Source organism: Clinocottus analis, unplaced genomic scaffold (assembly GCF_023055335.1).
Source record: "Clinocottus analis isolate CAN_PGR_092001 unplaced genomic scaffold, fCliAna1.0.p SCAF_14, whole genome shotgun sequence".
In the NCBI taxonomy this organism is placed as follows: domain Eukaryota; kingdom Metazoa; phylum Chordata; class Actinopteri; order Perciformes; family Cottidae; genus Clinocottus; species Clinocottus analis.
The window spans coordinates 12,181,441-12,196,845 of NW_027175865.1; the positions used below are offsets into that span (position 1 = coordinate 12,181,441).

Consider the following 15,405-nt stretch of genomic DNA (forward strand, 5'->3'; position numbering starts at 1 on the left):
TTTTCTTTTATAGGAACGCTGAAGCCAAGAAGAGATGTAAAGCAAAGCAACACAACTCAAGTCAACCACAAACACTAGATATTTTATTAAACATGAGATGGACCATGAGGAACAAAATGAATGTATTGTAGTTTGAATTTAAATGATTTAAATGAGAACACTTGAAAAGGATCTACAGGAAACATGAAGATAACATAATTCAGAGTCCTAGTTAAGGCATCGGCAAACCACCAGCTCTGCAACAGTCAGTATGGTGTGGTGCAGACTATTTAGCTGAAGCTCTACTGGGAGTTTATCCTTCACTGTGATAATGTTCACAACAGTGCGTATTTACTGCCATTAAAGTTAAGCTTTAAGAGGTTGAGTGGACCTACAGGAACTGCTTTCCCATTTCTTTTTATTTTATATATTTAGTTTACTCGGCTGTTTCTTTTATTTTGCCGTTCTGTACATTTCAGAAGAAATACTGCAGTCAGCAACACATGGTTTAGTGGAAAGATACATGTTTTGCTTTTCTGTTTCCTGACATTTGTAAGTATAAAATATAAATGAATCTCCCTTGTTTTCTTTCAACGAATAAAAAGGTTGCCACTGCTGCATCAGCGGCCTTGCTCAAGGCGAATAAATGCATGACAGAAAGCCATAAAACGCTGCTTAATGTCACAAAACAGATGCTTTTATCTCATAAACAAGAAGACAAAATGTTTGTGACTGAAAGGAAACAGGTGCAGCTCTACACATTGAAAATCAACATCACTGGGTTTGTTTGTCTCATGGAAAAGAAGAGCACAAAAATGAATTGCATGTAAATATGGTAACAAGTTCAAGTTTAGCAACTTCAGAAGTTGCTTACAAACTACAAACTACAAGTACACGAGCCATTGAAAGTAAGGACGTAGTTGGCAGGTCTAATTGTATTGTGTAAAATAACAGATCCAATTGCATAACATGAATGAAGTAGTGATGTATGATGTGGTAGGTTTTGCATTTTCGTGTCGATGTACACTCTGTGTCATGTTGGGATCTGTGAATTTCATTATAGAGATGCATTATTTCCATCTGTGCCTTTGGTAATAACAGCAGACTGAGGGTGCTTATGCACTCTGGTGAGTGACTCAGAATTAGTGGTCGCCCGCATGTTTCAGGTCACTGACCTGTCAGGCAGCGAATTACTGTGAAGTGTTCCTGATTGTGAAACGAGAGTTCTGGCCTTTAGTAAAATGCTTGATCCGCTCATGTTTTTTTTTTCTTTTTTTAATATCCAGGGAAAAACATGAAAAAATATTTTTAAAATAAGTCAGAAAAAGCACAACCCTGGGCTTAAAAACATGATTGAATTTCAAAAGGACACTCCCCAAGGATATTACTTGGCGAGTACTTACTCTTTAAAATATTTTGTACGTGACACACAGACTTAAAGGGGTTTTCACACATAATAGATACACAACTCAACAACTTGTGTTTCTTTTTCTGAATTAATTGCAGTATTGAAAGACACAAACTATAACAAATATGTATGTCAATGACCATGTCCTGTTCAGGGGGGAGACAAATCCTATATATTGCCATAAACTCATGGACATTACACTTTCTTCGAACAGTCAATAAAGGGCATTCATATCCATCTGTTTTTGTGAGGAAACTGGCGTTTACACTTTTAGTCCCTGTTTTCTACACACGCAACAAAATGAGAGCCCAGATCTGTGGATGGATGACGAGACGATGCAATACATCAAACAAACAGAAAAGCCACATTTCTATCGTGGCTTTTTTTGTGCTTGTTTTCCGCTCTTTGAGGTTTGACAGGTGCTCTTTTAATTACGTCATATCGTAGTGCCCTTGTCTTCTCCAATGATTTAATGGGACCCCACTGGCAAATAAGTGCCAACAGCTGTTTATCTCCATGGGCTTATTTTTTAACAGTAGATCATGGAAACTGGCATTAATTAGCATTTTATTTGTCTGATTTTCTGGCCAATTTCGTAAAATTGTGCGCTACATTTGTAAATAAAACCTGACTAGTGCCACCCACACTGTTGGACTGGGTTAAATGCCTCTTACTACGACATATATGTCACGTCCTGGTATAGACTTTGCCTCGAGAATGTATGAGGGTGCTTTAAAAGCAATATGTTCAAGCAGGAGAAATGGCAAAAAGAGAGGCAGCAAGTGACCTTTGAAGCCTTTCAGGCTAAAAACTGCTTTCCAGTGGAAAAAAAGAAGTGGTTTGTAAATATTTAATTTTTACTGCAATCAACCACCATGTGCCGGTGCTGTTTGGACAGGTTGTCTTCTCCTTTATCCTTATGCTTTTGAGGTCATCTTGTTCCAACAGTATGCTACTCTCATTGAATTCATCTGCCAAACAAAACATGTCACATATCTTCTTTTTTGTCATGACTCACTGAACACTGATCATGGATTGCATTCATTGTGTGCAGTTGTAGTTTATTTTCTGTGTCACTGAGCACATGCTGTGAAATTTGTGTTAGCCTGTCTATTAAAAGATACCACATGTATGAATTATGGATGGACTGTTAGATGCTAAAACTGAGCCAAAATTCAAATGTCTTTTAAGAACGGTGCATGCAGCTGGTAGATAGTCACATTGTTTTATCCAGACAAAACGATAATGTACCATAAATACACAGTTGTCAGTATATGACCCCATCTAAACGAGTGGTGTTTGTACAGTGGAATACATTGACAAAAACACTTTTATGTAAAACATATGTGACATTATTGAAAATGACTTCTTCATTCCCATTTCTTCCATCTTACTTTTTTTTTTTTTTTTGCTCTCACACAAACAATCACAAACATACTCGGGATTAAGAGCCGTGGTCTTTACCTTTTAGTGTTTGCGGTGCTTATTGGAGCGTGCTGTCTATGCCATGGCCCAGCTCTCAACAATGGCCTCAGCACAGATCCCATTTAGTTAAAAGCCCACAGAAGACATGTCTTCAGGCTAAACACAGAGTATAGCAGAGAGGGTAAGAAGGGGGAAACAGAGAGGGGGGGGGCAAAGGAGCTGGTAGAAGACTCAGAGAGATATGAGCAACTGTTCAAATTTGGGCAAAGCCAATCGGGTATTTTGTTGGTGATAACTAAACCAGTCTTTGTGGTCTAGACATCTCTCCTTTTGCCCTGAAATTGTGTCTTCATTGAACTTCTTCTGTAAATGATTGTTTGCACTAAATTAAACTTTCCCACTCAACAGCTGTATTAGTCATTTAACAATCGCTCTCATAAATCCAGTGCTCAGACTCCCTCCATCCAAGTAGACCAAGCAATCTCTGGCTCATCTTGATTTCCTTTTGGCATTGTCAAAATGATGGAAATAGCAGCTATTCTTCAGTCAGTGTAGCTCTCTAATGGTGATCGGTGTTTTCTGCTGGCATGAAATTGCAAACTCATCTCCTACAGGGCAAGATCAACCGTCATCACTACTGTCACGGCACGTTATATTCATCGCCTCGCTCAGCCCACCTTATGTGATGGAGCACAACAAAGCGTCGTATTTCATGCACGTAAACGCTCAATTAGGATCATGTCTGGCAAGGAGTGCGGTCACAGATGCCACTATCATGATGCAGAAATATTTTGACGAGCTTTGGTGAATTTTACATCCGTCGCTCCTTAGATTTTCTGTTCTTTATGGGATCATTAGAGTGCAAGGCAAATGCAATGTCTCTCTGAGCTACTGATAAAGCTCTCCATGGTGCTGAACTCTTCCAAGGGTTGTGTCTTTGTGTGTGTTTGTGTGTGTGTGTGTGTGTGTGTGTGTGTCACTAAAACCATGATCTTTAAGCTTCAATGAGCTCTCCATGGTGCTGAAATTGCAACATACGTTTGCGTTACAATCTGTCATATGATGGGACACCCCGCCATTCTATAACAAGTCTTATTCTTAAATTGCATGAAGTTAACATGGTATAACTTTTGTTCATGCCGTCTTTGACATCACTGGCCAGTCACCAAGAATGTCACATGCTTTGCATGCTTTGCGAAGCATATTGCTTACATCCAATCGCAAATAAATAAGGACAAACACAAGGATGTGTCAAAGGTTATGTAGCAGTAGTTTATAGAAGGACCTGGAGTGGATCTTGTTTTTTTTTCAATTTTCAACAATAACCAAGTGTTTAAAACTGTGATCGTAATACGGGAGAAAAAACGTATTTCTCGACTTGGAATAAATCATGCACAGCAGGAATCCTTTAATCCAGCAAAGTACAGTCAGCTCCGGTTGTCACTGTTGTATGATGATTGTTTGTTTTATCTCTACTCCCGTCATGCATTCTGTCGTCAGAGGTGGAATTGAATCAACAGAATTACTCTCAGTTCATGTTTCTTATTAACATTGTCATCACCAGACATATTTGTTTTGATTGATTGTTTTCTCAATGAAAAAGCGAATCTAACTTTTACAATCAGCTCTATGCTGAAGAATAGATTATAAATGAGTTTTAATAGCCTAACCAAAATGACTTATATTACAGGTAGGCCTAAGAATCAGCTGTGGCGCCACATGGCAGCCGTCCCGGCCGAGAGCAAAGTAGACTTAAATTATAGGTTCTTTTTTTTTTCTGGACCTGTTTGGCCTACAGTCAGCCATGATGGATGGGGCAACAATGTGTGATCTGCTGTGGGCTTCACCTGCTCTTGAATGCATGGGCAGGGGGCTGGAGGGATGGGATGAACGGAGCAGACAGAGAGATGAGATGGAGGGACCAGAGGAGATATATGAGAAGAAGGCCAGGGAGAGGTGATGGATGTTGACCAAGAGGAGCGAGAGGAAAGGGATAGAAGGACTGAGATGACCACAGAGTAGTTATACTGTAGGTGGGCCGAGGGGGGAGGCTGTGGTCATCCTGTGATCCGTCTCTGTCAGATAAGAAACAAATTCTCTCCCTCAGATAATCCCAAATTTAACACGGGAGCTGAAGGTGATGTTGGTTGTATGGGGGGAAATGCACCACATCACTACATGTTATGACCGGATGAGTGTGATTTATAGCATGGAGGGAATGAAACCCGGATGTTTCCTGATAAGCCCGACTTTGTCTATTCACCATCATGGCTGCAGCCAACCCTGCATGTTTGAGATGATAAGAAAGAAAAAAGACAGAGATGAGAAGGGATAGTGAGAGAAAAGTTACAAATTATGCGATCAATCAAGTTACAATTTTGGCATATTCATCCGTTTCTACTTCTTCATGCTTACTGCACATGTGCGTCCTGTCTCCTATATTTTGAATGAAAAGTACTTTATTAATCTCCAAGGGGAAATTTTTTTGTCGTACTAGCAGCATCCCACACTTACAGACATCCAATGCAATAAGCTAAGCTAACCACACAGATAAAATACAATTAAATAAATAATAACAGGAACAGGGGTAACAGATATATACATAAGTAAGAAATAAGTATAAATATATATATATATATATATATATATATATATATATATATATATATATATATATATATATATATATATATATATATATATATATATATATATATACATGCAAGCAAGTGAAATGAATACATATATATATATATATATATATATATATATATATATATATATATATATATATACATGCAAGCAAGTGAAATGAATACATATATATATATATATATATATATATATATATATATATATATATATATATATATATATATATATATATATATACATACACACATACGTACACATGTACATACACACATACATATATGTATACATATATATATATATACACATACACACATACATACACATACACACATACCCGTGGCCCACACACATACATATACACACATACATGTACACATATATATATATATATATATATATATACATACATATATACACACATGCATACATATACACATACACACATACACATACGTACATGTACAGAAACATATACACAACAAGCAAAAACTGCGGTTTGTATCTTATATTCAGATGATTGTCATAGTAAATATCAGATCACCATATTGCACAATTGCTAATGACTGTATTATCGAGTCTCAATCAGCCAGATCAATTACATGGACCAATAAACCAAGACTTTCTGAACTTATGTATTCAAGACTACAGACAGATTTCAGTCATGCATGTGTTGACATATGATGATGAGTCCCTAATGACTCTGGCAATCGCTGATGTTTCCTCTAGTGCCACCATTAGTTTAATAAGTGTGGTCAATATTTTATTGAATGACATTTAGTACACACATTCATACCCCCCTCCTAATGAATTGCATTGCCTTGGCAGTTCACTGACCATCTTCTCGGGCCATTATTAAGTCAGAATTGCATTTGAAATTACCTGCAAAACAAATGACACTCACATCAGCCTCAATGCTTACTATGCACTATAATGCAGGTAGAATCGGAGACTAAATTAGTTAAAGGGATATAAAAGGGGTACATGACCTTTGCGTGAGACAGATTTAAAAAATAAAAAAACACACACACACCAACAAAATAAATATAGAGTTGCATGTTAAAGAAAAGGGCAGGAAACTAAAGGATGGAAAGAAGAGGTGGCATTAGGAGAAAGGAAGAAGGAATGGATGAGGGAGTCAGAGGGAGGTTTTGTACCATGGAGCACTATCATAATTGTCACATTTGATCAGGGAGTAACTCTAGTTAGCTTCATGGACCACTGCTTTTTCCGAGCTCCCCGTACAGAGGATGCAGGAGGCTGAGCGTCACACACAAACAAGCTCGCATGCGCACAGTATTATGCTGCCGTTCATGTACAGGGCTGCACACGTACTGACACATGTGCAACTGCACATGTAACTTTGATTATACAAGCACGCACATCTGCACATCTACAGAAATAGGAAAATAATAACGTCAATAAGCGAGTGATGTTTTTTTCAGTTGTTTGTGTGCTTGGATTTAGCTCAACATAACATCCCAAAGCACCCACCTGTCTTGATTTGAAATATAGACAGAAAAGAGTGTATCTCTGGGAAGTGTAAATATAAGGATTGTGTTCTTTTTTATCAAACTTTGATACATTGGCAAACTTCAAAGAGATTACTCAAAAGAGGGATCAGAAAAGGAGAGAATGAATCCTGAAGGCAAGTGATAAGTACGGGTATTCAAACAGTTGCAGACATCCTGCAGTAAAAATGTACAACTCCAGTAAAAAAGAAAACTGCTTTGAATCATACTTTTGGTGTGTACGTTTAGCAAGTTGTCCAATACTCTGTGATTAATTTGAGACCTTTTTTCCTCGATATGAGCTAAGTGGAAAAAAGGAAAGTGAAAAACAAAAGTGACAATACGAGTTCAAACCCAAAGCTCTGGCCTGTGCTTATTATTGTGCACACTATTGTTCCAGAGCTATTCAGCCTCCACAAAACTAATCAAATGGGGGCGGGGAGGGGGGGGGATACAATTTTCTAACAAGGCAGGTGTTTTAAAATCACAGAGAGGAGAGAGGACACAATTACAGTTGTTTTAATTCGGGTTCAGCGGTGGAGTTGCGGCTATTTTCGTGTTGTTTGTCTTTTTTTTTTAAATTTTACGTCACTACATGGGTTGTAGACATGAATTACATTAAGTCCAATGTCACCGAAGGAAGTGCCTATTGTCATGCTATTACTTAATTTCTCAAATGATAACAGCAAATGGCAAGCTGGGTTGACAAGGTTTGCTCACCTATAAAGTAACAAATGAGGTAAGTGATAATAAAAAAAGAATTTGGACAAATGGATATCTAGCTGGCTTACACATGTAGGTGTACAGAATATACAGAATACACCAAGTGATGATAAGCTCACTCCATCCTCATGATTCACTCCTTGATGTCTTCTAGTTTTTCTTTGTGTCTGCACAGGAACACTCCCTCTGGCCACAGCAGATGTTTGCTAATCAGGTCAAGGGGCCCCATTGACTTGTGCTGATGTGTACATACAGTACATGGTACATATGAAGTATGTTATGCAGTGGCAGCGACAACACAAAGCTTGACCTAGCTGCTTCCTGAAGCATGGCCACCAGAACTGCAGGTCCATAGTTGTGCAATTGTTTTGAGTGTTGATGAAGTAATGAAGATGAGGTTTCCGTACAATCATGATTACTGAAACTCAGAAAGAAATACAGATTTTGCTAATGAATGTTTGACAATAATCAAGGTTTGGCTTATTCTTGAAGCCATTAAATGTGTCTGGAAGACTGTCAGCTGCTCATTAACCTTGAGAAAATAAATGCTATGTTGGTGCAATGTGGTGAAACGCATGGCAACGAACATTGATATTCAATAGAGATTGTGAAAAAGCTTTTATCTTTTCCACTTTGTTTCCAAGTAAAAATACAGTGCATAATTTATATTTAGAGAAATTCCCTTTCGTTTAAGAAAATGGAACCACATATATATTTTAAAAATAAGCTTTCAATCTATGTGCTGTCCTCAAACTGGCTACAGCAGTTACAGTGTGTGTGTGCGTGTGTCTGTGTGTGTGTGTGTGTGTGTGTGTATGTGTGTGTGTGTCTATGTGTGAGTGTGTCTGTCTACCGAATTTATGCCACTTGTGTGTCGATAGGCTCCAAATCACCTTCCATGTCTCTCTGAGCTACTGATAGAGCTCTCCATGGTGCTGAAATATTCCAAGGGTTGTGTGCGTGTGTGTGCACGGCACTAAAACCATGATCTTTAAGCTTCAATGAGCTCTCCATGGTGCTGAAATTGCAACAAACTTGGCATAGTCTGCATTCCTGTCCATCATCCAACTTTCAATATGTCACTATGTTAGTTTCCTTTTCACTGTTTATTCTGTGTAACCAGGCCATATGAGGTAGCGGGTAGGCTGGATTATGAGCATACTCTTGCATATCCCATTATTACAGATACTCCAATGTCTCTGTGTGTTTTACTGATTAACAGCAGTAATGGTTCTCAATCCAGCCCAAGTTATCTAAGAAAGCAAAGACACTGGATGTATAATTCAATAATATGGGTATATTAGGCGTATTGCTAAATAAGTAAAGTCAATGACATGAGTCCGATGAAATAAATCCACGAAGAGCACTCTTGATACGTCCTATATTTAAAGTTATCAAATAAAATACATTTGAAACATTGTGCAAGGCCTACTAGACCACATCCAGCATCTCACTGTGGATTGACTTCATACAATGCAGAGCCACATGCTTGAAGCACCTGCCAACCGTTCCCATTGTAACGGCATGGGGAAACATTTATAGGCCTGACAATGTGATTGTTCTGTCTCTGCCAAAAATGTTGCAAAAATAGGCTGTTGTAGTCGTTGAAAAATCTCCCTTTCCAGCGATGCTGATATTCTGAAGGGGTGTCTTGCCAACTAATTGATGTATGAAGATAGGAGAATGAAGTAATGTTTGAGTGATGTCTGCATACCATCCTGGACATTTTGTAAGGACAAACGTCTGAGGATTATCTGCAATGTACCTTCTACTATTGTTAACCTTATCACAATTCCTTTTTTTCCCAATTATTAATTGAAGATGATACATTTTGAAGTGGGATTTCAGTCATTAAGTGAATTAAGGGTGTTGAGTGGAGCATTTTTCATCAATATACATAGCCGCATTATTAGTTGTGATGGCATATTCTAATGCTAATAAATGAGCATGATTATTACAGTCACAGACGGTCTCCCTTTTGATCTGCTTTGTGCTTTCATTTGGTCCAATTTGGGAAGCCACAAATTTGATTCTCTGCAGAATTCTCTCGGGCAAATAGCAAAATGTTCACAGAAAGTCGATAACAAGAGTTGTAGAGTGGAGGACATCTATTAGGCAGATCTTTTGACAATGGTACACGCAGGACATGCCTTAGTTAATCTTTTATAAATGGAGATCGGACACCAAAATACACAGATTCTGTCCAGGCATTCCAGGTAGTACACGCCCATTTAATTATAATAATACTATTTTTTTTTTTTACTAACAATCAAACACACAATATCATTCTCAAGCAATTCAAAACTCAATAAACTGATAATAAGCTCTAACCCCTGCAGTAGGTAAGTAGCACATTTTCAAACTTAAAATAATGACAAAAGAAAATGCAGCAAAAGTCTCGAAAATCTATGAAATTAATAAGTCACATCAAGTGAGGCAATGTATCTCGCAGCACTCGCAGTTTCATATTCACACGGCTCTGACATGCTGTAATCTAGCAGACATGGTCCCATGGAAGCTTGTATTTGCTCTGTGTCGTCTGCCACTGCATGTGTTTACTGAAGCCACAAGCAATTTTCCAATCGCGATTAAAAAAATTATACCGTCCACTTTTGTCTTCAGAGATTCGCCTACTCTTTCACACACTGTTTGTCTGTCTTCCTCTGTGTTTTGCCAGCCAACGTAGTGCACCGTAATTGACTGTTCATTAAACAAAGAAATGTCACTGTATGCAAACACTTTCATTCACTGTGGCGTATCTACTCATCAGGGTAAAGTCCTAAATTCAAGAATCACAGGGATTTAACGACACCCCCACAATGAATGATGCGTTACAGGACTGTGAGAAGACTGCACGATAGATGATGGATGAACATATGGACGTTTTGGTAATCGTTTGGTAATCTATTTACAGCTCCTCCTCCACCTCCAAGCCTTCCCGAGAAGCACTTCAGCTGACGAATGTCCCACCACTTTTACTCATCCATATGCAAATATATGCTGCAAGAATTCCTCAAAATCTAATCACATTGTCCAGTGTATGGAGGATGCCTGCATATAAGCACGCCATCTGAAGCCTTGGAAACATTAAGGTGGGATGTATGCATGTTAGTTCAAATCATGTTGGAATATTTCTAACAGGAGGCCAGGAGAGCCAACAAAGCAACATATTATCATGAATATGATGCATTACAAAATCATATTTTGGGAGGGAGGCACAGGAGAACCAGAACCAGGACTGCTGGGGGGCGACTGCTGCTCAGAAACACTGTGTCACTACTGTATATAATAAATATGTGTTGCATTTGCTTCACTGGACTAACAGTTGTTTTCCTATCAGTGGGATACACGCAGGTGTCATAAGATGCGAATTTCGTGACAAACTTTGCATGTGCACTTGCTGTATTTGGAAAACGCGCGCGCTGACGTCACTGTATGAGCGATGGCAGTGGGAGTGGGAAGCCAGAGCGGGAGGGAGGAAGGTTGTCGTCGTGAGCGCGCTTGACGGATCCCCGGCGGAAGGCGGCGAGTTCGCGCATCTCTGTTCTCCGCTCTCGAAGCGACTGCAGGGGAGCCAGATGCCCGACTGCGAGCCGCTGCCTGTGGATACCTATCCCAAATGCCAGAGCAGGCGAGAGCCACGGACACATTACACCCTCTGACATCATAGTGGAGAGAAAAGGGTCCGTAAACGGAGTAAGGATTGTTGTTGTTTAAAAACAAATTGATTTCCCATTTCTCTCCACCTCTACTTCAAATGAAAAGCTTCCTTGGACTTGGAATACCGGGCACCAGTAGAAAAAAAAGCCGTTATCCCACTCAGCCCCTGCTGCAGCGGCGCTGCTGCCTGTGAGTGAGCTCTCCCTCCTCTCATTGCTTTGGAATATCCAGCGTGCCTATATGCGCAAAACCATGGAGATTATATGACGTGGATTTATTTTTTTTGAACAAAACTGGACATGTAAACCGACGTCCCCTCCTCTTTTCATTTTTGAATTGCCTTTTTGCCTTCTTTCCCCTTCTTTCGTGTGATCAATGGCTACTTTATGATCCCATGTCCTTAGCGAGCCCTCCTTATTTCCATTTATTTATTTTTTTACACTTATTATTATTTTCGGTCTGTTTCGGAGGCGCAGAAGTGGGATGCCTCGGAGAGAACATTTGTGGGGAGAAGAATCCGCGCGGCAGCGAGGGTGAATGAATGATAGTCTCCCACTCCATCTGAGACGTGCCATGGATGGGAAACTTAATTTGTATCCACGGAACCGATCGGGGAATAGCCGTCGCATCAAATAACTACTGCTGACAGCGATCAGGTAATGCATTATCTATTAAACTAAAATACATGGACTGTTTCTTTGCGCCTTGTACTTCGGAACGCTTTGCAGTCTGCCGGCGTATTTATTTATTCGATTCTTAGCATCCGTGTGTTAAGATCAGTGTGTAGTCCGGTTTTAATGACGCATATAGTATGAAATTGAAAGGGGGACTGGACCCTCTTTTCACAAGACTGGAGTACATCGGCAGTTGCCCGCGGGGGATGTGATCAGTGAACCTGAACGGAAGTACCGGGAACAGAAACCCCCTCAAATGCATCTCAGCAGTTGAATTACAGCCCATTAGTTGAGCACAGGTGGACAGCAGCAGCCTCCTGAATGCTGAACCCCTCGGTGGGAGACACAGAGGGCTGTATGATTGCCTCCAAAGCCGCTGGCAGACCTGTAACTTTGCGCAGTGGCCAAAAGAAACACGCACACACCCACGCACACTTACGCACACACAGCACATTGTGCGCACATCGCATGCACAGTCACTTTCACTTCCCACCTTCCTATACTGACTTGCTTGATTCAGCGCTCACGTCCACCGCCCTCGCACCACACACTCGTGCGAGCACGCACGCATAGTGATGTTGTGTTCTTCCCTCTCGTGGGGGTTTTCCACGATGCCATTTTGAGTTTAGAAGACCATTTCTGATTCACAGCGTCGACACTTCCTTCACAGTGCGCCTGATGGCCAGGACATGATTGTGGGCAGGAGGATGTCTCCTCCGTGTCCTGGTTCATGTCTAGTTTCAGAGGATAGAGGGCTGAAGCCGATGCTGTGTGAAAGTGTGCGCCTGAGTGAGCGTGTGCTTCCTCTCGTTGAATGCTAAAGAGCCAGGATGTACCGAGAGGACGCCAGTGAGCGTGCACTCGGGATTGAAAGGGGTGGAGGGGCAAAGGGGGGAAAGGGGTGGGGGGTTGATTTACATCCGTACTGGCGTCTCACCAGCCAACAGAAAGCCCTTTGAAAGCTACCTGACCACGCACTGGGTGAAGGTCCGGTGTGTTTGTGGGGCGCCCCTGACTGTGGCGTGCGTCTGCCGCAGTGCCACTTGTTCTTACCACGCGTCCTCCCAGGTCTACTCCGTGTTATTTTTCAGTAGAATGATGTGTTTTTTTCCCCTATCGAGTCTGTGGAAACGGTTTCCTCAGACGCCGGCCTTGTCTACCCCCGATAGCGAGCAGGTGGCTCCAGTGACGCTGAACGGGGATGACAACCAGGACGCGACAACGGGAGTGCAAAGGAGCCTCCGAGCAACCTCTCTCTGTCTCTTGTTTCTATCCATCTGTTGAGCATGCAGTGTGTGCGTGTGTGTGTGTGTGTGTGTGTGTGTGTGTGTGTGTGTGTGTGTGTGTCTGCACGCATCTCATAAGAAACTCCCACTGCACTATCAAACCCCCTTAAATTATGGAGTGTTACACACATGGCTGCAGCGACCTCGATTATTTTATTCCCCAAGTAGCCATCTGTAGCATGTTGAACAATTTCTTACAATATTTTCCTCATTCCGCCATTGAGTCGAGCCCGACTTTACTACAGCAGCCGCGGGTGGACTGGTGTAGGCTCTTGCACAGGGACACTGCTTCGTGAGCAGTGAATGTCTCTTTGGGTCTTGGCACCATTGAGGATTTTGATTATCATGTCAGATTTAGTCAGCAGTGTTACTCATATCCTGAATAGAAAGTCCAGTGACGATGAAAATGACTTTTAAGGTGCACAATCATTAGAAAACAATTTGTTTTTTAACCACAGAACCAAGTTAAAGGCACACATGACTTCATCTGGAGACCTCTCTGCACTGTGTGACAGTGTGTGTGTGTGTGTGTGTGTGTGTGTGTGTGCCTCCACCCTCATTGCGGGCTGGAATAATAACATCACCTTTTGTTTTTTTTTAAACTCGGCGAATAACCTTGTTTGTTTTATTTCTCCGGGCTGCTGTCAGAACTAATGGAGCCGGCAGGGCCGTGTCCCCTTTTAGCAGAGATGAGCAACCCATGGATGATGGCTGATGAGCTGGATGTATGAGGAGGCTCCTTTTTAACCCTGTGGTGTAGAGGACAAAGAGTGGTCAGGGGCAATGGTTAAAGTGGTTTCAAAGTCTCTGAGTCTAATATAGCATCATGTGTAACCAAAGCCTCCAACCTTGCTCAAATCTATTTAGGGCATCTGTCTTTTGGTCATTCTGAGAACATTTGAAGCATTGGTTGAATAGTTCTTGATGCTGCACGTGTATGTGTTTAGCTAACATGGCTTCCAGATAATGAAGAAACCGGTGTCTACATTTGGTTAATTCATGCTGCGTGCCACAACTTCCCACACAATAATTGCCCATGAAAAGCATCCACGTTGTCTTTCCTGTGGTTTTTCGATACATCCTGTATTTCTAACCTTTGTGTTCCTGTAGGACACTCAAGAGACGAACAAGACGAACAAAAACATGACATTGAATTTAGTTTTAAACCATTACAGGCTCTCTAATTTCTTCATCCTGCATTAATTTAGACTAGATCAAATGCACCCATTTCACCAATATTGTCAAATATTGAACTATACATCAGTGGCATCTACTTGTGATTTTACTTGGCCATCATTCAATAACTTTAAAACAAAAATCTCTGGGTTATCTATCCACAGTGAGCAGATTTCTTTTCTGGGAAAAAGTCAGTTACATTTTTAAATATGTCTTGGCCTGGCAACAGAATCTCAGAGACAGATGTTTGTACACCTGCTCAAATAAAACCCAAACTATATGGCCAGACATAGGGATTATTGAGAAATGTACTTATTCTGTAATTTAAAATATATAAATATGTTAAAGTGACTGTTACTCACTGGTTGAGTATATATTACACCTCCTATTCCAAAGTGTATCATATACATTATCTTTACAACTGATGTAGGATTGTATTTACGGTCACAACCGACCAATGTGATTTATTGATAAAGAAAACTCAGTTTGTATAAATGTTGTCCAGTTTCTTCACATTATCACTGTGGAAAACAAACATCCTCATTTAGCATGTTGAATATGTACTACAGTTCTACGGCTACAAGTGTCTGTGTGTAATAGTGATGGCTTGAAAAAGAACAACAGGCCTTTGTGGCCCAAGTTGTTCACTTCTCTGGGAAACTCTGAATCTGCCTCCCTTTCGGTTACGTCTTCTTTTTTGGCTGGAGTTGTTCCAGGAGCAAAACCTTCCGCTCTAGGACCGTATGTCCCTCACCAACCTGGTCGAGGACATCTCCAGAGATCTCTGTGGCTCCTTCAGGAAGAGCTTACTTACGGGGCGGCTGTGGTTCCAGGAAAGAGTTTCTCAATGAGATCAAGTGCCTTATTCCCAGTTTCTCAGATGCTCACTTGTTATTGTGGCACTTCCACAG

General features: G+C 40.7%; 1 protein-coding gene across 3 annotated transcripts in view; it reads left to right on the forward strand.

The window, feature by feature from the left end:
• The first annotated feature begins 11,259 nt into the window (after positions 1 to 11,259).
• The window catches only part of adgrb2 (adhesion G protein-coupled receptor B2), a 186,821-nt gene continuing 182,675 nt past the window's right edge, over positions 11,260 to 15,405 (forward strand). For all 3 annotated transcript variants that reach the window (XM_068576099.1, XM_068576101.1, XM_068576102.1), the window contains exon 1: positions 11,260 to 12,014. The gene's annotated coding sequence lies outside the window, so the exon portion shown is untranslated. The remainder of the gene's footprint in view (positions 12,015 to 15,405) is intronic.